The sequence below is a fragment of the Macaca nemestrina genome, chromosome 3 (assembly GCF_043159975.1).
Source record: "Macaca nemestrina isolate mMacNem1 chromosome 3, mMacNem.hap1, whole genome shotgun sequence".
Taxonomy (NCBI): Eukaryota; Metazoa; Chordata; class Mammalia; order Primates; family Cercopithecidae; genus Macaca; species Macaca nemestrina.
The window spans coordinates 102289080-102312563 of record NC_092127.1 but is presented as its reverse complement, the minus strand read 5'-3'; the positions used below and the strand labels follow the sequence as shown (position 1 = coordinate 102312563).

The 23484-nt window shown below is 42.8% G+C and overlaps 1 protein-coding gene across 6 annotated transcripts in view; it reads right to left on the bottom strand.

Annotated features, from left to right (window-relative positions):
- Positions 1 to 23484, bottom strand: part of C3H4orf36 (chromosome 3 C4orf36 homolog) — a 55045-nt gene that overhangs the window by 22217 nt on the left and 9344 nt on the right. For 5 of the 6 annotated variants that reach the window (XM_011737764.3, XM_011737763.3, XM_071093336.1 and 2 more), the window contains exon 5: positions 4441 to 4562. The exons of the other annotated variant lie outside the window; for it this stretch is intronic. The gene's annotated coding sequence lies outside the window, so the exon portion shown is untranslated. Of the gene's footprint in view, positions 1 to 4440; positions 4563 to 23484 lie in introns of those variants that run through there. 6 annotated transcript variants of the gene reach the window in all.

The window sequence follows — 23484 nt, the reverse complement described above, 5'->3', positions numbered from 1 at the left end:
GGCTTTCCACTTCTGTTCTTACTCACCACTGAATATGTTTTTGAGATGAGACAAACAAACTTGTTGTCAAGTGGAGTGACCGGGCTATGTCATCAGCATCACATTGTGTCCCAGGAAAGCAGGGTGGATGCCAAGAAACAATTTCTCCAAATTCAGCTGGGATTTCAAAGAGCCAGGATGCATAGACAGAAAGGCTAACTCCGGAAAAAACAACAAAGCCACACCTCGTACCATTAGCAAAGCATGTCTGTTGGAAACATTAGAGCAAAAAAAAAAAAAAAAAAAAAAAAAACAGCCGGTGGAGGAAATGTCAGGAGGGACTATGAATAATTTCAAGAAAACTTCAGAGTTTGTCACAGTTTTTCTTCTATTTCTATTAGAATCTGTGTCTAAAGTCAATAATTAAACATCTGCAAGAATAATATGGTATTAGGCACCTAATTAGGCCTTATGAAACATGTGAAAACCAATTCCTTCACCCAAAATAATTCAAGGGAGCTGTCACTTGCTTTTGGAGATAAGAGTCTACTTGGAGATACATACTCCTGGGCCTCCTAGGGACATCTGGGAATCCTGCAAGGGGATGTGGTAAAGAGCTTGGTCTGCAATGGAGATGGGGTCTGAGGACAGCCTCTGACCACAGTATCCAGGGCCCCTCTGTGCGTTCTAAGCAGGCACTGCTGGCAAAACCAGACAAGGACTGTATGGTTCTGTGAAACTAAACCTCCAAAAAAGCAGGTGCCACACCCTTTCTCACAGCAGAAAGTTTATTTGTGGGGCACAGGCTAGTAACAAGGCACACTTCATAAACGCCTCTACCTGTCTCAAGAGGGATAGGATACTAGCTAGGCATTGTTTATTCTTGGATGAGCAAATTCTTTTCCATGACAGAATGCTCAGGACATGCTGACTGTATAAAAACACAAGTTGGATTCAAATGTGAAGTAAATTCTAACTATTTGAAAAAAGAATAAACTGCCTTTGGCAAACAAACCCTGAAAGCAGCTCTGGCCATCTAACCTCCCTGGAGGTTGCGTATAAGGGGTCAGCACAGGGCGTATTTACGCAGAGCCCTGCAGAGAATGGACACTGAGGAATGGGAAAGGTCTCTGGAAGGCAAGGTGTTCCCAGCTTGAATGATGCAGAGGTGTGGTCAGGCTGAGAAGGAAGGGAGGAGGGAGACAGCTAACATTTTCTGAGCACTTCTCAGGGGTGACAGAGGTGGTGATATGGTTTGGCTGTGTTCCCCTGCACCCAAATCTCATCTTGAATTATAGCTCCCATAATTCCCACGTGTCATGGGAGGAACCTGCTGGAAGGTCACTGAATCAAGGGGGTGGGTGTTTCCCATGCTGTTCTCATGATAGTGAGTAAGTCTCTTAAGTTCTGATGGTTTGATAAAGAGGAGTTCCCCTACACATGCTCTTGCCTTTTCTGCCACCATGTAAGACGTGTCTTGCTTCCCCTTTGCCCTCCGCCATGATTGTGAGGCCTCCCCAGTCATGTAGAACTGTGAGTCAATTAAACCTTTTTCCCTTATAAATTACCCAGTCTTGGGTATGTCTTACTTCACAGCATAAAAACAGACTAATACAGGTGGGGTAGGTGCTTTACACATATGTGGCTATGTCTGATGAAACAGAATTTTATTTACTTATTTAGTAAGAGAAGGTGTCAGGGGTGTCTGTCTACATAATGTCCAAAAGCCCCTTAGTCAACCTTCTTTTTTTTTTTTTGACACGGAGTCTCACTCTGTCATCCAGGCTGGAGTGCAGTGGTGCGATCTCGGCTCACTGCAAGCTCTGCCTCCTGGGTTCACACCGTTCTCCCGCCTCAGCCTCCCAAGTAGCTGGGACTACAGGCACCCACCACCACACCCAGCTAATTTTTGGTATTTTTAGTAGAGACGGGGTTTCACCGTGTTAGCCAGGATAGTCTCGATCTCCTGACTTCACAATCCGCCCACCTCAGCCTTCCAAAGTATCAACCTTCTTTGTTCCCAGGAAGAATCACTTGAATGACCCTTTTTAGTTATACAAATTTAAGGTTTGTATAAGCACCTCCATTCCTGATGAGGATGGTATAAGCACCCCCATTCCTGATGAGGTGGTGTGACAGTAACTTTTGTGATTGCTGGGTACTCAGTGCTGATAGATGGGAGGGGGCTAAATATGCATAGCAGCCTTAAGGAGCCTCCTGGGGGAGGGAGAAAGGTGACCTTGGCCGCTCCTCTTTTAAAATGTAGTGTTGGCCAGGCACGGTGGCTCACGCCTGTAATCCCAGCACTTTGGGAGGCCGAGGCAGGCAGATCACGAGGTCAGGAAATCGAGACCATCCTGGCTAACACAGTGAAACCCTGTCTCTACTAAAAATACAAAAAATTAGCCACGCATGGTGGCGGGCGCCTGTAGTCCCAGCTACTCGGGAGGCTGACGCAGCAGAATGGCGTGAACCCAGGAGGCAGAGCTTGCAGTGAGCGGAGATCGTGCCACTGCACTCCAGCCTGGCCGCCTGGGTGACAGAGCAAGACTCCGTCTCAAAAAAAAAAAAAAAAAAAAAAAAAAAAAGTGTGGTGTTATCAGAATTTCTCAGAAGAATTAGGATGTTTCCAACTGAGGTCAGCTGGTTCTAATATGCACCAGGAAAGACAGGGGTTTCTTGCCTGATGACAGGTTCCTCTGTGTCCAGTCACCCCAGACAGATGCCACAGGACACAATGACTAAGTATATGGATGTGACCTGAAGAGAAGTCATCTTGAGAGCCCAGGCTTGGACACCGCCATGTTGTGTGCGAGGACTAGACCAGAAGGGACATGGTGGCAATGGATAAAGGCCCACTGGACTGGGTGGGGCCAATCCATCAAAAGGTCCCAACAGAAAAAACAGCAGTGATCCCAGGGCCTACCATCAGGCTGGCCAGGCTTTTCCAAGTTTCTCCCCAGCTGGAGATGGGAAGGAGATTTCCTTGGGAAGAGTAAGGTTCTCGGTCAATTTGTAAAGAAGATTTCAAATACAGGATCGCAGACTTCTTGCCCTTATTGGCAAGTGGAGATTCAAATGATTAATTAGAAAATTTTAAAAAGCATGACCAACTTTACATCCCAAACCAGGGAGGCAGATCATGAGATCCCACTTAATCCTCACATTTATTCTAGGAAGTAACAAAGGCCCATTGGGGCCATATTATTTGTCCAAGATTATTAAGCAGGTAAATTATAACACTGGGATTTAAATCTCAATCTAATTCTCCGCCTGTCCTTGCTTCCTTCCCTGGAGCACACTGAAGTGGAAGCAATGAAAAGCAGTCAATAGCAAGACCATGCGGAAAAGACTGGCAACCACTTAGGCATAGCTCATAGCCAAACACCACTATTTGGCTTAAGGATGGAGAAATAAACTAATCCCTAATCTCTAATATTATCTTCTATTCTCACACACTTAAAAGGCATCACATATGTTTAATATGCATTCACCTTCATTTTGAGATCCAGTTTTACCAATCACAGGAAGTATTTCATGTACTTGCAGCCTCTGCAAGTAGAATTTGGGGTGAACGATACTCCTCAGGAAAACCAACAGAAAAGGTTAGGAATGTAAAGTCTGAGGGGAAAGTGCCAAAAGAAAAGGTAACCAGACTTGGCTGTGGAACTGTTTCCCACGCTCTGAAAGGTAGCACAGGGGAAAACTTCTAGAAGCTTGAAGGACCGAAAAATCCTACAGGTTCAAAAAGAGTTTACATAAATTCATGAGAGATAAATCTAAAACAGATATAAAGGAAATTGGCAGTAATGGAAAAAGTAGACTATCTACTCAGACATGACACAAGGTAAAAAGCCAAATTCAGTATTTTTCTTAAACTCAACAATAAAAACACTATCACTTCCCAGAAAAAAAAAAAAAAAAAAAAAAAAAACACAAAATACTTGAAAAAAAAGTGATCAACATCTTCTTTGGTTGTAAAATCCCTTCCAAAACTCATGTTGACATTTAAGTGCCATTTTAACAGTGTTGAGAAGTGGGCCCTTTAAGAGGTAATCAGGTCATGAGGGCTCTGGATAGATCAATGCTGTTATCGAGGGGAGAATGGGTTCGTCAGAGTGGGAATGCCATGTGATGCCTTCTGACATGTTATGATGCAGCAAGAAGGCCCTGGCCAGATGTGACCCTTTGGGAAGCCCATGATTTTGGGTTTCCCAGCCTCCAGAACCATGAACCAAATAAATCTCTTTTCTTTATAAATTACTTTATCCATGATACTCTGTTATAGCAGCAGAAAACAGCCAGGCGTGGTGGCTCACACCTGTAATCCCAGCACTTTAGGAGGCTGAGGCAGAAGGATCACCTGAGGTCAGGAGTTCAAGACCAGCCTGACCAACATGGTGAAACCCTGTCTCCACTAAAAATACAAGGGCATGGTGAGCAGGGCATGGTGGCGGGTACCTGTATTCCCAGTTACTCAGGAGGCTGATTCAGGAGAATCACATGAACCTGGGAGTCCGAAGTTGCAGTGAGCTGAGATCATGCCATTCCACTCCAGCCTGGGCAACAGAGTAAGACTCCATCTCAAAAAAAAAAAAAGAAAAGAAAAGAAAAAGAAAAAAAAAGAAAAAAAGAAAAGGAATTAGAACTACATCACCACTAGTTTTTTTAGTTTTTTTGTTTTTTTGAGACAGGCTCTCATTCTGTCACCCAGGCTGGAGTACAGTGGTGCTATTATGGCTCATTGAAGCATTGACCTCTGGAGCTTAGGTGATCTTCCCACCTCAGCTCCCAAGTAGCTGGGACCACAGGCGCACACTACCATGCCTGGCTAATTTTTATATTTTGTGTAGAGATGGGATTTCTCCATGTTGCCCAGGCTGGTTTTGAACTTCTGGGCTTAAGCAATCCGCCCACCTCGGCCTCCCAAAGTGCTGGGACTGCAGGTGTAAGCCACTGCACCTCGCCATCACTACTAATTTTTTGTTTAAGTTCAGTGAAATAAGATAACATGTTGTGCATAACAAGAATAAACAATTTTAAGGTGAATAGCCCCAGCTTGTAAGAGTTGAGTGAAAGACACATTCTCATATACTGCTGGTGGGAAAGAAAATTCATATAACCTTTCTGGGTAAAGTCTGGCAATATGTACTAAGAGCCTTTGTTTATCAAGAAGATGTTTTAATAAACAAACTTCATTATTGGCAATGATTTATTATTTCTTTTCACTCTGTTGCCAGGCTGGAGTGCAGTGGCACGATCTCGGCTCACTGCAACCTCCGCCTCCTGGGTTCAAGTGATTCTCCTGCCTCAGCCTCCTGAGTAGCTGGGACTACAGGCGCCACCACGCCCAGCTAATTTTTTTGTATTTTTAGTCGAGTTTTTTTGTATTTTTAGTAGAGTTTCACCATGTTGGCCAGATGGTCTCCATCAAGAGTCTCCATCTCTTGACCTCGTGATCTGCCTACCTTGGCCTCCCAAAGTGCTGTGATTACAGTTGTGACCCACCACACCCAGCCAAGATTTATTATTTCTTTGGGGCAGATGTTCCTATTTATAACAGTATCGTTATTTATAAATGCATTCCTATTTATAACAGCGTATTTATAAAAGCAGAAAACTGGGACAACTTAAATGTCCAAAGAGAGACTGATTAAGTAAATTATAGTACAACCATACAATGAGGTGATATGGAGCTTTTTCTAATGTAAGCAGGAGAGGTACAGTGGCTCACTCCTGTAACCCCAGCACTTTGGGAGGCTGAGGTGGGAGGATCACTTGAGCCCAGGGGTTCGAGACCAGTCTGAGCAACATAGTGAGACTCCATCTCTATTTAAAAATTTTTTTTAATTAGCCAGTCCTGGTGGTGTGCACCTGTAGTCCCAGCTACTCAGGAGGCTAAGGGGGGAGAATCACTTGAGCTTGGGAGGTCTAAGCTACACTGAGCCATGATCGCACCACTACACTCCAGCCTGGGTGACAGACTGAGATCCTGCCTCAAAAAATAAAAATTAAAAAAATTTTTAAAAAGTAAACCTTTTAACAAGGAGAAATGCTTATAAGATTAAACATGATCATTTTTTCTTATTGATAGGCAAACAGAATGTTCCTAGCCATGTTAGAATAATAAGCAACTAAATGGAGAAACTCCAAAGTTTTCATAATGATGGCTGCTGCATGCTAAATTAGCGATGCTTTGATCTTCTTTATATTTTTTGTACTATCTGCTATCTTTGAAATGGCTGGCAATTACCATTTTTATAATTGAGAAAAAAAGGAACTGAAGGAAAAGGAATAAAAATAGAGGGAGTCGTGGTTATTTCCAGTAACTCCTACAGGCTGATAACATCCTGATAACTCTATAAGGAGCTGGACTGTTGAGATAACTCAATTGTCTTTGTTCTTAGATTTTACAAGGGAGCCTAATAAATACCAAAGCTTCCAGTAAGAGATGCCTGCAGAAAATGAAATGCAAAGACATGAGGAGAACGGACAGGCCAAGTCAGGACCTAGAGTTCAAGTCAGGACCTAGAGAAGGGTGGTAGATGGGACTGCAAAGTGTTTAGCCTGAAACAGCACCTGCTCCACCTTCAGGATAAAATGACCAGAAGGTAAAACAAAGCATCTTGCCAGCAAAACTAACTGGAAAGACTTGTTTACCCTGCACTGGTAGCATTCTATTTATAGTAATATTTGTGGTCCTATTCCCAACAACCTTTTCTGACCGCAGCTCATCAGATCAGATGTTACTAAGTTTATAACCATAAATTCTCATCGCCTATTTAAATCCTAGAATTATTAGAAGAAAATGTATTACAATTTGTAATAAATGAGATTAATGGGTTTTGTCAGCCATGAGAGCAAACTACTGATACTGATTTTCTATGATAATGACTGCCATTTGTTGAGTCTTTCCTAAACATACTACCTAAGGGACCTATCACAGGGTCTTCCATGTACCAGGCCCTGTGATAGGTCCCTTAGGTAATTCATTTCCTTCTCTCAACAACCTTATCATTGATTCATGAGTGAAGAGAGGCTGATTGCAATTAAGCAACTTACCACAGACTAAGGTAGCAAACCGCACGGCAAGACGGTAGAGGTTGACTCCCGAGCCTATACTATATATGAAAAGTAAAATAATAAAAGTTCATGGGTTTCACTTGTATAAAATATTATTCTTGCCACTCAAACTAAACCACATCCTGATTACTACTACTCACCTTGCCAACCCTAAACCTTTAATTCATGTGCCTTTCAAGGTCTAAATACAGGTGCACGGAAAACATGTTAACTGGCATTCTGAAAGAATAATATCCATGCTGAAAGGGTAGTATTTTAACTTACAGGTCTGAATAACTTTTATTTTGAAATAATTACATGATTAAAACATTCATGGTCCTAAATACAGAAAATATTTCCCAGCACTCAACCTAGGTTCTAAACTACTTTATAGTGGACTCCCTAAAAGAATACATAAGCGGCCGGGCGCGGTGGCTCAAGCCTGTAATCCCAGCACTTTGGGAGTCCGAGATGGGCGGATCACGAGGTCAGGAGATAGAGACCATCCTGGCTAACACGGTGAAACGCCGTCTCTACTAAAAAATACAAAAAAAAACTAGCCGGGCGAGGTGGCGGGCGCCTGTAGTCCCAGCTACTCAGGAGGCTGAGACAGGAGAATGGCCCGAACCCGGGAGGCGGAGCTTGCAGTGAGCTGAGATCCGGCCACTGCACTCCAGCCTGGGCGACAGAGCGAGACTCCGTCTCAAAAAAAAAAAAAAAAAAAAAAAGAATACATAAGCAAAACAGATCCTTCACCACATCAGCCAACAGCCCCCCAGAAAGGAGATGAAACCAGAGCAAATGAGACATTTTTCATTAATAGCAAAGTGGTTATTCATCCTTTCCTTATACTTTCTAAACAGAGGTTCAACCCTAAGGCCGTAACTACAAAGGAACAGAAGTATTTTTCTTCATCCTCAATTGCTAGGCCAGGAGGATATGCACCTAGCACTCTAGACAAAACTAATCCGAACAAAGAGTGTTGTTGAGCTCAAGCATTTCTTAGGAAAACTAGAGATCAATCCCAGCCATCTGGTATAAACTTCCAGCCTTCTCATCTGACCATTTCTAGCTACTATGCCTGGGGCATTTTAAGTGCTCAGTAAATATTAGCTATTGTGGCAATCGTTGTTATTAATAACATCTGTTTCATCTAACCCAGAAAAATAACAAGGTCAGAATCAAAAAAAAGAAAAAAAGACTACTCCGTTGCTCCTGCTTCCAATTTTCTGATTTGTTTTCCAAAGCCTTTTTTAGTAAAACTTAGAAATTTCTTTCAAATACTAAAAGGGTCATGAGAAAACAAAAATACATATATACGTATGTGATCTCATGATAAATGAAGGCCACCATTAGGAAATAACTCTCCTCTTAGTTTGAAAGAAGTTATGTGAGCTGTTTCTCTACTTGTGTAAAGTAATTCCACAAACTGCAGTGCTAGAATTCTGACACTCCCCTGGGTACACCTGAGTTTTGATGCAACAGAGCACCTGGGGAAGGAGGTGGCAGTGCAGGTTAACCAGGCTAGGAAATGTTTGGTCATTTGTTGGGTTCACAGTATGCTTGTCTTACCTGTTCTACATAGTTGGTGAGAGTGGGAGAGTAAATTTAAATTCCAACAGGAAATAGATATACGGTGAGGAATCTCTAAAACAGTAAGAGAGAGGGAATTTTCTTCTGGCACTTGAAAGGAATTAATTTTATAGAGTTAATCTGATGTAGGAAAAAATGGCACTCGCAACTGAAGTCTACAAAGGCAACATCTATGTTTGAATGCTCTGAAAGTTTCAAAGTGAAAAGCAATCCTTTAGCATGGAGGTGGATGATTAGAAGCAAAGGTGGGCCAGGCCCAGTGGCTCACGCCTCTAATCCCAGCACTTTAGGAGGTTGAGGGGGGCGGATGGCTTGAGCTCAGGAGTTCGAGACCAGCCTGGGCAACATGGTGAAACCTCGTCTCTACAAAAAATACAAAAATTAGCTAGACATGGTGGCACACATCTGTAGTTCCAGCTACTCGGACGGCTGAAGCACAAGAATCGCTTGCACCTTCCAGATGGAGGTTGCAGTGAGCCAAGAGCGTGCCATTGCACTCCAGCCTGGGCGACAGAGAGACCCTGTCTCCAAAAAATTAAAATGAAATAAAATAAAATAAAAACCTAAGGAGAGGGACTGGCACTAAGAAGAACAGTAGGAGCCTATTAGGAGAAAATCCCAAAATGGAGCCTGAGGCTCCCAGTAGAATGGCTTATACAACTTGTTCCTTCTCTAGGATTAATTCAGACTAATGTTATGCCCTTTGTTACAAATACAGAAGACCAAGATCACTAGATTCTTTGCTTAAACACTGCTGGTGGGAAAATAAATTAGTGCAACCTCTATGGCTAACAGTAGGGAGATTTCTCAAAGAATTAAAAGTACATCTACCATTTAATCCAGGAATCTCACTACTGGGCAACCACCCAAAGGAAAAGAAGTCATTATATTGAAAAGACAACTGCACACATATGTTTACCACAGTACGATTCACAACTACAAAGATATGGAATCAACCTGTGTCCATCAACTGATGAATGGATAAAGAAAATGTGGTATGATATATGCCATGAAATACTATTCAGCCATAAAAAAAAAAAAAATGTCTTTTGCAGCAACTTGGATGGAACTGGAGGCCATTATCGACGGAAATGAAGTAACTCAGGAACAGAAAACCAAATACCACATGTTGTCACTTCTACGTGGGAGCTAAGCTATGGATGTGCAGCGGCATACAGAGGGATATAATGAACATTAGAGAATCAGAGCAGGGTGGGGAGTAATGAGGGATTGAAAACTACCTATTAGGCACAATCTACACTATTCAGGTAATGGGTGGACTAAAAACTCAGACTTCACCGCTATAAAATTCATCCATGTAACCAAAAACCACCTGTACCCCTAAAGCTATTGAAATAAAAAAATTAATAAATAAATAAAATTTAAAAAGAAAAGAGGCTGGGCATGGTGGCTCATGACTATAATTTCAGCATTTTGAGAGGCCGAGGGGAGTGGATTACTTGAGGCCAGGAGTTCAAGATCAACTAGGCCAACATGGTGAAACCATGTCTCTACTAAAAATACAAAAATTGCCAGGCGTGGTGGTGCCCGCCTGTATAACCAGCTACTCAGGAGGCTGAGGCAGGAGAATCACCTGAATCTGGGAAGTAGAGGTTGCAGTGAGCCAAGATTATGCCCCTGGACTCCAGCCTGAGCAACAAGAGTGAGACTCCATCTCAAAATTAAAAAAAAATCACTATTATTTTTATAGGTTTTAGGACACTTGCTGAAAATGGCCCTACTGCCATTTTGTACATAGGCCTCACCCACCTTAAGTAAAGTTAAGCTCTTTATCAAATACGTGGGCCAGCAAGGGCCTTACTTAGCACAATGCTGGCTGAAAGCAGCCTCAGCAAACTCTGGCTACATAAGTACTAAGTAAGCAACACCTACCAGTCCCAGTAAGCAAGACATGCAGGCTATAGAATCATAGTGTGTTACGGGAAAAAAAAAAAAAAAAAAAAAAAGCCACACATCCAGGCATCAGCAGGTCCTAGAGGCCTTAATGAGAACAGAGTGTCAGCAGGGTGTCAGCAGATATTGGCAGACCATACAGGCCCCAGGTCAAAGGTGGAGCAAACAAGTAACTCAACAGCACAGGCTTCTGGAAAACAACGAACTTTGAAGTGACAGGAATCTAGACTGGTGTCTCATCACTCCCTTAAAAGTTGCATCACCTTGAGGCAAGGTGCAGGGGCTCATGCCTGTAATCCCAACACTTTGGGAGGCCAAGGCAGGTGGATCACTCGAGCCCAGGAGTTCGAGACCAGCCTAGGCAATAAGGCGAAACCCTTATTTTGGCAAAAAATGCCAAAACTAGCTAAGGCAGTTGTGGGCGCCTGCAGTCCTAGTTACTCCTTAGGCTGAGATAGGAGGATTGCTTGAGCCCGGGAGGTCGAGGGTGCAGTGAGCCGTGATTGGGACATTGCACTCCATTGACAGAGTTAGACCTTGGTCTCAAAAAGGAGGAAAAAAAAAGCTGTGTCACCTTGGGTAAGTTACAGATCCTTCACCTAGCCCCCAGTTCCCTCAGAACTAAAACAGAGATTTGAAAATGTACCCAACAGGCCGGGCGCGATGGCTCACGCCTGTAATCTCAGCACTTTGGGAGGCCGAGGCGGGCGGATCACGAGGTCAGGAGATCAAGACCATCCTGGTTAACACGGTGAAACCCCGTCTCTACTAAAAATACAAAAAAATTAGCCGGGCACGGTGGCGGGCGCCTGTATTCCCAGCTACTCGGGAGGCTGAGGCAGGAAAATGGCGTGAACCCTGGAGGCGGAGCTTCCAGTGAGCCGAGATTGCACCACTGCACTCCAGAATGGGCGACAGAGCGAGACTCCGTCTCATAAAAAAAAAAAAAGAAAGAAAATGTACCCAACTAAACATGCACCTGTAAGCCAGCCATTTCTCTCCTGGATGTATTTACTCCAGAGAAATGAGAGCATATGCCCAGATAACACTCACGGCAGCTTTATTTGTAAGCACTGAGAACTGGAAGCAACCCAAATGTTTATCAATAAGTTCCCGGCTAAATAAAGTGTGATATATCCTGACAACAGAATCTCACTCAGCAATAAAAAGGAACACACATGCAGTAACATGGATGAATCTTAAAATAATTATGCTGAATATAAGAAACCAAAATATAGTATATACTGAATGATTCTATCTATATAAAATTCTCAAAATGCAAACCAATTTATAGTGCCAGAAAGCAGATCAGTGGTTGCCTAGAGGCTGGTGGTGGGAGAACAGTGAGAAGGGATGGATTACAAGGGGCACAAGGACACTCTTGGGCCAATGGCATGTTCATTAGCTTCACGTGAGGGTGTCCCACAGGTGCAGACACATGTCAAAACTCATCAAAACTGTACACCTTAAGCAGGTGCAGTTTATGTCACAGCCAATTACACCTCAATAAACCTGAAAAAAATATATGGGTCAAAGAATCTATAAAAGAGAACAGCAGAATCAAATCCCTTGAGCACTCTTCAAAAGTGGCACCTTTTTGATCATTTGTGGTGACTCACACCTGTAACCCCAGCACTTTGGGTGAATCGCTTGAGTCAGGGGTTCAAGACCATCCTGGGCAACATGGCAAAACACTGTCTCTACTAAAGATACAAAAAAATTAGCCGGGCATGGTGGTGCATGGCTGTAATCCCAGTTACTCAGAAGGCTGAGGTGGGAGAGTCACCTGAGTACAGGAAGTCGAGGCTACAGTGAGCCATGATCACACCACTGCACTCCAGCCTAGGCACTGGAGTGAGACCCTGTCTCAAAGGTGAAAAAAAAAAAGTGGCACCTTTGCAACAATCTTTTTAAAAAAAATTATTAGAGACAGGGTCTCACTCTGCTGCCCAAGCTGGAGTGAAGAGGCATGATCATAGCTCACTGCAGCTTCAGACATCTGAGCTCAATCCATCCTTCCACCTCAGCCTCCTGAGTAGCTGGGACTCCTGGCCGTGCCACCACACCTGGCTTTGACAATTTTTAAAGTCATACAATCATTTATCCAACAAATACTGATAGAGTGGCTACTCTGGGTAGGTATTATTGTAGACACTAGAGACAACACAGAGAAACACAGGCAAATAAAAAAGCAAGCAAATAAATAACTGCAGAGAGTGATGTGAGTGCTGTAAAGGAACTCAAACAAGGTGCTGTCACTGCAAATGACTGAGTAAAAGGAAAGGCCAATTTCTCTGGGGGTGGTAGGGAGGTCCCAGGAGGCCTCCCGCAGCAGATGTTATTTCAGCCAAGTCCTCAATAACCAGGAGGCAGGCCTGCAAAAATGTGAGGGCTGAGAATCTTGGGGAAAATAAGCAAGAACAAAGGCCCTAAGGTGGGAACAAGTCTGATATGTCGGAAACAGAAAGTAGGCCATGGTGCTGGAGCCCAGTGGGGCTGGATGATGAGTGGGAGGAATGAGGTCACAGAGCAAGGCAAGTGTCAGAAAGCACAGGGCCTGGTAGGCCGTGGGGAAGGGCATTACTCAGAGAAGTGACAGGATCTTTTTGGCAATAACATGATTGCCATTTTTAAAATATCACTGTGGCTGTTGAGGACAGACTATAGGAAAGTCAAAAATGAAAGCAAGGAGGTCAGTTAAGAGGCATTCTCCATATTCCAAACAAGAGATGATGGAGACTAGGGTGAGGATGATAGAGGTAAGAGAGAAATTGATACATGTGGGATATATTCAGGAGGTACAGCCCATGATACTTGCCAATAGATTGGACCAAAGAGGAGATGAGGGACCTAGAGGAATCACAGATGACTCCCTGGGTTTCTGGCCTAAGCAATGGAATAAAAATTGTGCCATTTACTGGAATGGGAAAGAAGATAACTGTTCTTAGAACTACAATGAAAAGAGGTTATTAAGTACAGTGGCTCATGCCTATAACCTCAGCTCTTCAGGAGGCCGAAGCAGGAGGATCATTTGAGGCCACGAGTTTGAAGCTGCAGTGAGCTATGATGGTGCCACTGCACTCCAGCCTGAGCCATGGATCAAGACTGTGTCTCTAAATAAAATAAAAAGATGAAAAGATGTTAGGGAAACCTCTGTCCTAGGGAAAGCAAGATCCTGAGACACAGACAATGAGCAAAGGGGAGATTTTCTCCCTCCATTCTTGCTGCTCTGTCAACTGATGGCGTAAGTCCTGCCTCATAAGAGCCTGGCCCAGCCCCCGCCCCCGACTTTCTTCTCCTCCTGATGTTAGAACTCTGCTCTGCTCTTTCTCACCCCTTTCTCCCTTGCAGGGTTGTGGTAAGGACTAAAGAATATAAATAGAATGCCTAGAAGAGTTTCAAGTATATAACAAATTCTTGTTAATTTTTTTTCTTTCTTCTGTTTGTTCTTTGTTATTAGATAAAACATTTTCATGCATAAAATTTTAATACACTTTGTCAACTGAAAATAAAAAGATTCCATAAATTCCAATCATTCACTGTTAAATTTCTATGCTGAGTTCTCTTTCCCATCTTGCAAGATAGTGGGTGAAAAAGTTGAGAAGCCAGATCCTAAGAAGAAACCAGAAGCCAAGAAGGCTCATGCTGGTGGCAAGGTACAAAGGGGTAGCCTCAAGACTAAAAAGCCCAGGAAGGAGAAGCCCCATTGCAGCTGAAATCCTGTCCTGGTCAGAGGAATTGGCAGGTATTCCCGATCCGCTGTGTATTCCAAAGCCCATGTACAAGAGGAAGCACTCAGCTGCTGAATCCAAGGTTGGAAAGAAAAAGGAAAAGGTTCTTGCAACTGTTACAAAACCAGTTGGTGGTGACAAGAACAGTGATACCGGGTGGTGAAACATCACAAAATGCCTAGATATTATCCTACTGAAGATGTGCCTCGAAAGCTGTTGAGCCACGGCAAAAAACCCTTCAGTCAGCACGTGAGAAAACTGCGAGCCAGCATCACCCCGGGACCATTCTGATCGTCCTCACTGGGAGCCACAGGGGCAAGAGGGTGGCCTTCCTGAAGCAGCTGGCTAGCGGCTTGTTACTTGCGACAACCTCTGGTCCTCAACCAAGATCCTCTACAAAGAACACGCCGGAAATCTGTCACTGCCACCTCAACCAAAATTGATATCAGCAGTGTAAAAATCCCAAAACATCTTACTGACGCTTACTTCAACAAGCAGCAGCTGCGGAAGCCCAGAAACAGGAAGGTGAGATCTTCAACACAGAAAAAGAGAAATACGAGATTACAGAGCAGCGCCAAATTGATCAGAAAGCTGTGGACTCACAAATTTTACCAAAACTCAAAGCTTTTCCTCAGCTCGGGGGCTACCTGCGATCTGTGTTTGCCCTGACGAGTGGAATTTGTTCTCACAAGCCAGGCACGGTAGTTCACGCCTATAGTCCCAGCACTTCAGGAGGCGGAGGCAGGTAGATCACTGGAGCTCAGGAATTCAAGGCCAGCCTGGGCAACATGGCAAAACAGCATCTCTACTAAAATCACAAAAAAGAAAATTAGCCAGGTGTGGTGATGCACGGCTGTGGTCCCAGCTACTGGGAAGGCTGAGGTGGGAGGATCAGTTGACCCAGGAGGCAGAAGTTGCAGTGAACCAAGATCACGCCACTGCACTTCAGCCTGGGCAACAGAGTGAGACCCTGTCTCAAAAAACAAAAGAAAAGAAAAGAAAAAGAAGAAAAAAAGAAATTTATCCTCACAAACTGGTGTTCCGAATTTCTTAAGAACCTAAGTAAATAACTGATTTTAAAAATTATATGCCAAACTATTTTTCATTAAAAAAATTACAGCACGCAGGCCGGGTGTGGTGGTTCATGCCTGTAATCCCAGCACTTTGGGAGGCCGAGGCAGGTGGATCACTTGAGGTTAGGAGTTCGAAACAAGCCTGGCCAACGTGGGTGAAACCCCATCTCTACTAAAAACACAAAAATTAGGGCCAGGCATGGTGGCTTACGCCTATAATCCCAGCACTTTTGGAGGGACAGGCAGGCAGATCACAATGTCAGGAGATCAAGACCATCCTGGCCAAGATGATGAAACCCCGTCTCTACTAAAAATACAAAAAAAATAGCCACATGGCAGCACACGCCTGTAATCCCAGCAGGAGAATTGCTTGAACCAGGGAGGTAGGGGTTGCAGTGAGCCGAGATCGTGCCTCTGCACTCCAGCCTGGGCGACACAGCAAGACTCCATCTCAAAGAAAAAAAAAAAAAAACTTCAGCATGCAATTCACCTGGGGTTTAGATAACCAGTTCATTTTTTTCTCATGATCTGCCTCTTCTATGCTACTTCTATTTTATTCTGCATAGTTTCCTGGATGAACTCAAACACATCCATGGTTTCAGTTTTCATCTCTCCGCTTTCCCTTTCCTGAGCAGCACACCTGTAAAGCCCCCTCTACTGGACATCTCCACTAGAGTGTCTCCTGAGAGCTTCAAACACCAATCGAACGAAAACAAAATGTATCTCCTACAGGCCCAAGACAATTCTTCCTTTCCCGTTCTCTCTGACGACAGCATGTACCCCATGGCCCAAGCCCACAATCTAAAAGTCATCCTAGGCTCCTCCCTTTCATTCACTCGCATCGTTTTTCCCAAGCTGTGCTGTGATTTCTACTTCTTCCATGACCCCTGAGTCAGAGCCGCACCATCTACTCCACCTTCACTTCCTTAAGTCATGTGCTTTGTCACACCTGGATTACTGGGAGAGCTTTTCACATGACAGATGGAGATAAAAAATAAGCAGAAAAACAGCCTTAGCAGAAAAGAAAAACTTATGGTGGTTGGAGGACAAAACTGAAAGGATCTCCCACAAATTGCAGCAAAAGGCAAAGGGATAAAAAACAAGAGAGAAGGCCGGGCGCGGTGGCTCAAGCCTGTAATCCCAGCACTTTGGGAGGCCGAGACGGGCGGATCACGAGGTCAGGAGATCGAGACCATCCTGGCTAACACGGTGAAACCCCGTCTCTACTAAAAAATACAAAAAAAAAAAAAACTAGCCGGGCGAGGTGGCGGGCGCCTGTAGTCCCGGCTACTCGGGAGGCTGAGGCAGGAGAATGGCGGGAACCCGGGAGGCGGAGCTTGCAGTGAGCTGAGATCCGGCCACAGCACTCCAGCCTGGGTGACAGAGCGAGACTCCGTCTCAAAAAAAAAACACAAAAAAAAACAAAAAAAACAAAACAAGAGAGAAAAGATAAAAAATTAGAAGACCTGTGCAGTACATGAATAATAGTACTTCTTCTAGAAAGTGTAGGGAAAACAAAAAGATAGAAATATATACGAATTAATTTTTAAGATAATTTCCTAGAAGTGAGGGGCATGAGTTTCTAGATTGCAAGGGTTTGAAGCATGTCAAGTAAAATGGATAACGGTAAGAGTAGCTAACACGAACAGTATTAGGGCTTCCTCTGTGCCAGGCACTGTTCTAACTGCTTTAATATATTTAACTCATTTCCTTGTCAAAACCATCATTATCCACACATGTAGAAATTAAAGCTGAGAAAAATTGAATAACCTGTCCAAGACAATACAGTCAGTAAGTGATAAGACTGGCATTCAACTGCAGCTGGCCCGTGCTGTACACTGAGTGCTCTAAATCACTGTACTACGTTGGATGTGAATAGACTTACACCGCGATTCCCATCAGGATACTGGGATCTAGGTGAAGATGCCATAAGCTTCCAGGGAGAAAAAGCAGGTCTCAAGGAAGGATCCAGAGTAAAAATGGCTTCGGAATGCTGACAATAATAAAACTAAAAATAAATGAATGGGCTGGGCACGGTGGCTCACACCTATAATCCCAGCATTTTGGGAGGCCAAGGCAGGCGGATCACCTGTGGCCAGGAGTTCAAAACCAGCATCGCTAAACCCTATCTCTACTAAAAATATAAAAATTAGCCAGGCGTGGCAGCATGTGCCTATAATCCCAGCTACTAGGGATGCTGAGGCAGGAGAATCGCTTGAACCCAGAAGGCAGAGGTTGCAGTGAGCTGAGACTGGGCCACTGCACTCCAGCCTGGGTGACAGAGCGAGACTCCGTCTCAGAAAAAAAAAAAAAAGAAATGAACAAAGCCTTCAAAATTTTGTAGGAACATTATTTACAACCTACAATGCTATACATAGCCAAGCTATCAATGACATCTTCAGAGTAAAATAAAGACTCTAGACAAGAAGAACTCAAAAAATTTTCCTCCCATGTACCCTATCTCAAGTAACTACTGGAGAGGATGCTGCACCAAAATAAAGCAGCAAACCAAGAAAGAGGATGATCACACAAGAAACAGGGGCATCTGCACAGAAGAGAGTGAATGTCAAAATCACAGAAGGAGAGTTTGCTCTGAGTATGAAAATAAACAGTTCAGGTTAGAGCAGGACGAGACTTCTTACGGGCCTTCTCAGGATGGTGAAATAATAAAATACATCAGAACGTTTTGAGAGGACTAACAACTGGCAAGGAGCATGGGGTTAACAAATAAATATTTCATGATAAATGCATGGAAAACTAAGCAGTTACTAAATCTAATTACTAAGTTTCTAAATCCTGCAAAAAGCAAGTAACGGAAGGAAAATTAATCATAGTTTACTACATAGATCTGTTCTGAAATGTTCATGTACTGCTGTGGTATGAATGTTTATGTCCCCCAAATATTGTATGTTGAAATCCTAATTCCCAGGGTAATGATGTTAAGAGCCTTTCGGAAGGTAATTAGGTCACAAAGATGGAGCCCTCATGAATGGGACTAATGCCCTTATAAAAGAAGCTCCTCGGAGCTAGCTGGTCGCTTCCACCATGTAAAGACACAGCTAGGGAATTGCGTACTCAAGAAACTGCTCCCGTCTTCACATACGTTCCTATCCTCGTGGATAGGAACTATCTATGAGGAACAGGCCCTCTCCAGGCAGCTGCTGACTCCTTGATCTTGGACTTTCTAGTCTCCATAACTGCAAAAAATAAATTTCTGTTGTGTATAAACTACCCAGTTTATGGTATTTTATTTTATCAGCCCAAATGGACTAAGACACATAGTCACAATAATGTTAACATTTAATACTGATCTAAGACAAATTATAATGTAATCTAATGATATATTTGAGGGAATAGGAAATGTTCTACATCTGTGGTAAGGTTAAGAAAAAAATAGGCCATGCGCGGTGGCTCACACCTGTAATCCCAGCATTTTGGTAGGCTGAGGCGGATGAATGACTTGAGGTCAAGAGTTTGAGACCAGCCTGGCCAACATGGTGAAACCCGGTCTCTACCAAAACCACAAAAATTAGCCGGGTGTGGTGGCATGTGCCTGTAATCCCAGCTACTAGGGAGGCTGAGGGAGGAGAATCACTTGAATTCGGGAGGCAAAGGTTGCAGTGAGCCAAGATTATGCCATTGCACTCCAGCCTGGGCAACAAAGTGAGACTCCATCTCAAGAAAAAAAGAAAAGAAAAGAAAAGAAAATGTTATCATCTATATTGGGAAGTCAATAGATTGTGCCTAGAAAGAAAAAAAAAAAAAGAAGAAGTAGTAATACCAATGTGTTATTTCAAGTTTTCGAGTTACGGAGGTAAATAACAAAATAGGTAAAAGAGGTGAAATTAGTTGACTCTACAGTAGAAATGAGTGGTAGTGGCATAGAAAACTATTATTTTATTTATTTTTTTATTTGTTTTTTTTTTTTTTGAGACAGAGTCTCAGTGGCGCTATCTAGGCTCGCTGCAACCTCTGCCTCCCAGGTTCAAGCAATTCTCTTGCCTCAGCCTCCCGAGTAGCTGGGATTGCAGAAGCCTGCCACCACGCCCAGCTAACTTCTGTATTTTTAGTAGAGACAGGGTTTCACCGTGTTGGCCAGACTGGTCTCGAACTCCTGACCTCAGGTGATCCACCCACCTCAGCCTCCCAAAGTGTTGGGATTACAGGCATGAGCCACCGTGCCTGGCCTATTTTATTTTAAGACAGGGTCTTTCTCTGTTGCCCAGGCTGGAGTACAGTGGTACAATCATAGCTCACTGTAACCTCAAATTCCTGAGCACTCAAGGGATTTTCCCAAGTGGCTGGGACTACAGTCATGTGTCACCACATCTGGCTAATTTTTTTTTTTTTTTTTTTTTTTTTTGGCTTTTGTAGAGATGGGGTTTCAGTCTTTTTTCAGTCTGGTCTCGAACTCTTGGCCTCAATAAATCCTCCCGCCTCAGCCTCCAAAAGTGCTGGGATTACAGGCATAAGCCACCATGCCCAGCTTGGGAACTACTGTTTTAAAAAACAAATCTTTATTTAAAATACATTTATAGAAGCCGGGCAAAGTAGCTCACGCCTGTAATCCCAGCACTTTGGGAAGCCAAGGCAGGTGGATCACCTGAGGTCAGGAGTTCAAAACCAGACTGGCCAACATGGCAAAACCCTGTCTCTACTAAAAATACAAAAATTAGCCAGGCGTGGTGCGTGCACCTGTAGTCCCAGCTACTCAGGAGGCTGAGGCATGAGAATCACTTGAACCCAAGAGGTGGAGGTTGCAGTAAGCCGACATTGCACCACTCCAGCCTGGGCAACAGAGTGAGACTCAGTCTCAAAAAAATAAATAAATAAAAATAATATAAAATAAAATACATTTATAACTGGCAATGTTTAAAAAGAGAAACAAACTGAGTTCCATTGAAATTAAGAGATTTTCTCATGGATATACAACTAATTGGGGCAGGGAAGACTCTAGAACCCAGATCTACTAAAACCTAGAGTTTTCTCTCTATTACTATCTTATCTAAATCTGATTTTTAAGAAATTAAAACTAACAGCAACAATGCCAGATATATTGTGCAGTAGATTTGTGGGCTTTAGATTTTAAAATATTTACAGTTTTCAAATAAAGTATTGGAAGTATTATCCCTGGGACTAGATGGATTGGTGACAGTGACCTTAAAGGAAAGAGTACAGGCCACTCAGTGGTATGTGAACTACAAAAATAAACATACAGCATGAATCTTGTCACAGTCCAAAACATATATTGATACAGCTGGAGATTGCTAATTTTTTTAAAGAAAATTGAATTGGTTTTGATTTCCAAAGAAATGAAAACACACTAAATTTCTGCTAAAGGCTATCTTTGGTTGTATAATCATAAAATGGTCTGTTTCCACATTTTAACCAGTTAACAATCCAGCTGTAATATTTATGATACTTGCTGAGATGGAGGAAAATTAGTCAAAATGTCAGAAAGAACAAATAGGAGAGGACAAGTGTGGAAAGGAAGTGGGAAGAAAGTAGAGTGGGTAATCTGGTGAAAGCTCCAACTCCCAGACTTTCAGCCAAGAAACTTTGGGAGTGTTTCTGGTTGGCAGATCAGAGTCTTACACAGAGTACATTGGAATTTTATGAGGCAAATTTGGACTAGGAATGTGGATGTTCCACCTTCTCAAGTCACGCAACCAAGGCTATATACAGAGCCTGGGTTCCCGACAACTTTTTCCAGGGCTGAGGATCACTAAATCAAGTGAGTCACTCACATCAAAACTCCTGAAACAAAGTGCTCTTCATTTGTGCCATATGTCACAGATGGAAGAAAGTATCGGGATAATTTAGATAATGGCTTCTAAATATGTTAAAGCAGCAACCACCAGACACAACTCCCTAATCTGAGGTTAAACAATGGGCCTACATGGATTATAACCCCCAGGAATGTTTTGACTGGTCCACACATTTATAAAATTGGAAATCTACATTTATAAAATCTGTATTTCTATAATTACAGATGTACTGATATGTTATCTAGAATTTACTTCAAAATAACCCAATAGTGGGGACTGGGGTATGGAAAGTGAGTGAGTATAAGTGAAATAAAATTGGCCGTGAGTTGATAAGTGCTGGAGCAAGATGATAGAGACGTAGAGATTCATTTCTTATTCTTACTACTCTTGCATGTTTGAAATTTTCCACAATAAGGAGTTGCTTGTGTTCTTTTTTTCACCTTTATTTTCAGATTCTCTCAAAAAATTGGAAGAGCTTCCCCTTGCGAAAATCAAACTGGAAGATTATCCCCTCGATGCCACTCTAGCATGACACTGACAGGCTGGAGCTGAGCAGCTGCTGCCCCTTTGGAGAAGGTGCATGCTCTCCCCTTCTCCAGTCTCTGCACTCCCTGTATGGCTTCACTGGACCATCTTGCTCATTTATGCTACTGACTTAATATTGGAATGAACAGGTTTGTAACCTCAAACTTATCCATAACCCCCAAATCCCAGAGTGATAGCAATGTATCAAAAATTGTATATTTGCAGAGTGGTATCAGTACAGTGGCAGAATAGGAAGCTTCAGATCCTCATTCCCCAAGGAAGACAGTGACTTAACAATATACAAACCGAACTGCTTTTGTAAGAACTCCAGAAACAAGTTAAGAGGTTGCAGCACCTCAGCAAGTGCATTGAAATGGGTAGGAAAATTCATGGCATTTGACCTGCCCTAGCCATTCCTTCTCCCATGCACAAGGTGGTACAATCAGGAGAAAAATTCTAACCCCATTTTTTCCTCAGGAGTGAAAGAGATGAATGCACTGTGTATCCAACATTCTGGTTTTTCAGTGATGCTGCTCAAGGACTTGGTTCTATCTTACCTGACTTGGAACAGTGACCAGAACAGCAGTTGCGATGCCAGGTTGGGGGGCCATTGAGAACAAAGGCAAGCTCCACAGTTTGTTACGGCACTAGAGGGAGTGTAGTACCATAGACAGACACCAGGAAAAGCAAACGATTATGAGCTCCAGTGAAGAAGCAAGCAAATCTTTTTTAACTGGGAAATTATACACACAAGCCCAGAGAAGATGCATTTCCAGAAAGGTCTGAGAGGTCCCCATACACTCTAGCCAGGCTGACTGGTGAAGACCGTCCCCTGCATTAAGCCAATGTCTAAAGAGTGGGAGAGGTAGCTGTTTTTTATTTGGCTTTGGAGGTTTTGGTTCTTTTGTTTTCTGTTTTTTGTTTTTGTTTTTGTTTTTTGAATGCCCGAATCTCAACAAAAGGTCACAAGGCCTACAAAGAAACAGGAAAACATGGCCCAATCAAAGTAACAAAATAAATTTCCAGAAACCAACCCCCAAAGAAATGCAGGCCTATGATTTACCTGACAAAGGATTCAAACTAAACATCTGAAAGATGCTAAGTGAGCTAATAGAGAAGATAAACAACTAAACAGAATCAGGAAAATGATACATGTACAAAATGAGAATATCAACAAAGTCACAGAAACCATTTTTTTAAATCTGAAGCAGAAGAATACAATAACTGAATTTTAAAATTCACTAGAGGAGTTCAATAGCACACTGAATCAAGCAGAAAAAAATAGAGTCAGTGAATTTGAAGTCAGATCACTTAAAATTATTGAGTCAGACAAGCAAAAAGAAAGAATGAAGAAAAGTGAAGAAAGCCAAAAATACTTCTAGAACACCATCAAACAGACCAATATATGCATGATGGGAGACCCAGAAGGAAAAGGGAGAAAGGAATAGCAAGCCTACTTGAAGAGATAATGGCCAAAATCTTCCCAAATTTGAGGAAGAAAATGAACATACAAATTCAAGCAGCTCAACAAACTCCAACGAGGATAAACCAAAGTGATCCAAACCAAAACACATTATTATCAAACTGTCAAATGTCAAAGACAAAGAGAGAATCTTGAAAGCAGCAAGAGAAAAGTGACTCATCTCATACTAGGGAGATCTTATTAGACTATAAGCAGTTTGTTTTGTTTCTTTTTTTTTTTTAAATTTTGAGATAGGATCTTGCTCTGTCACCCAAGCTGGAGTGCAATGGCATGATCATAGCTCACTGCAGCCTTGAACTCCTGGGCTCAAGCAATCCTCCTGCCTCAGCCTCTGGAGTAATTGTGACTACAGCCAC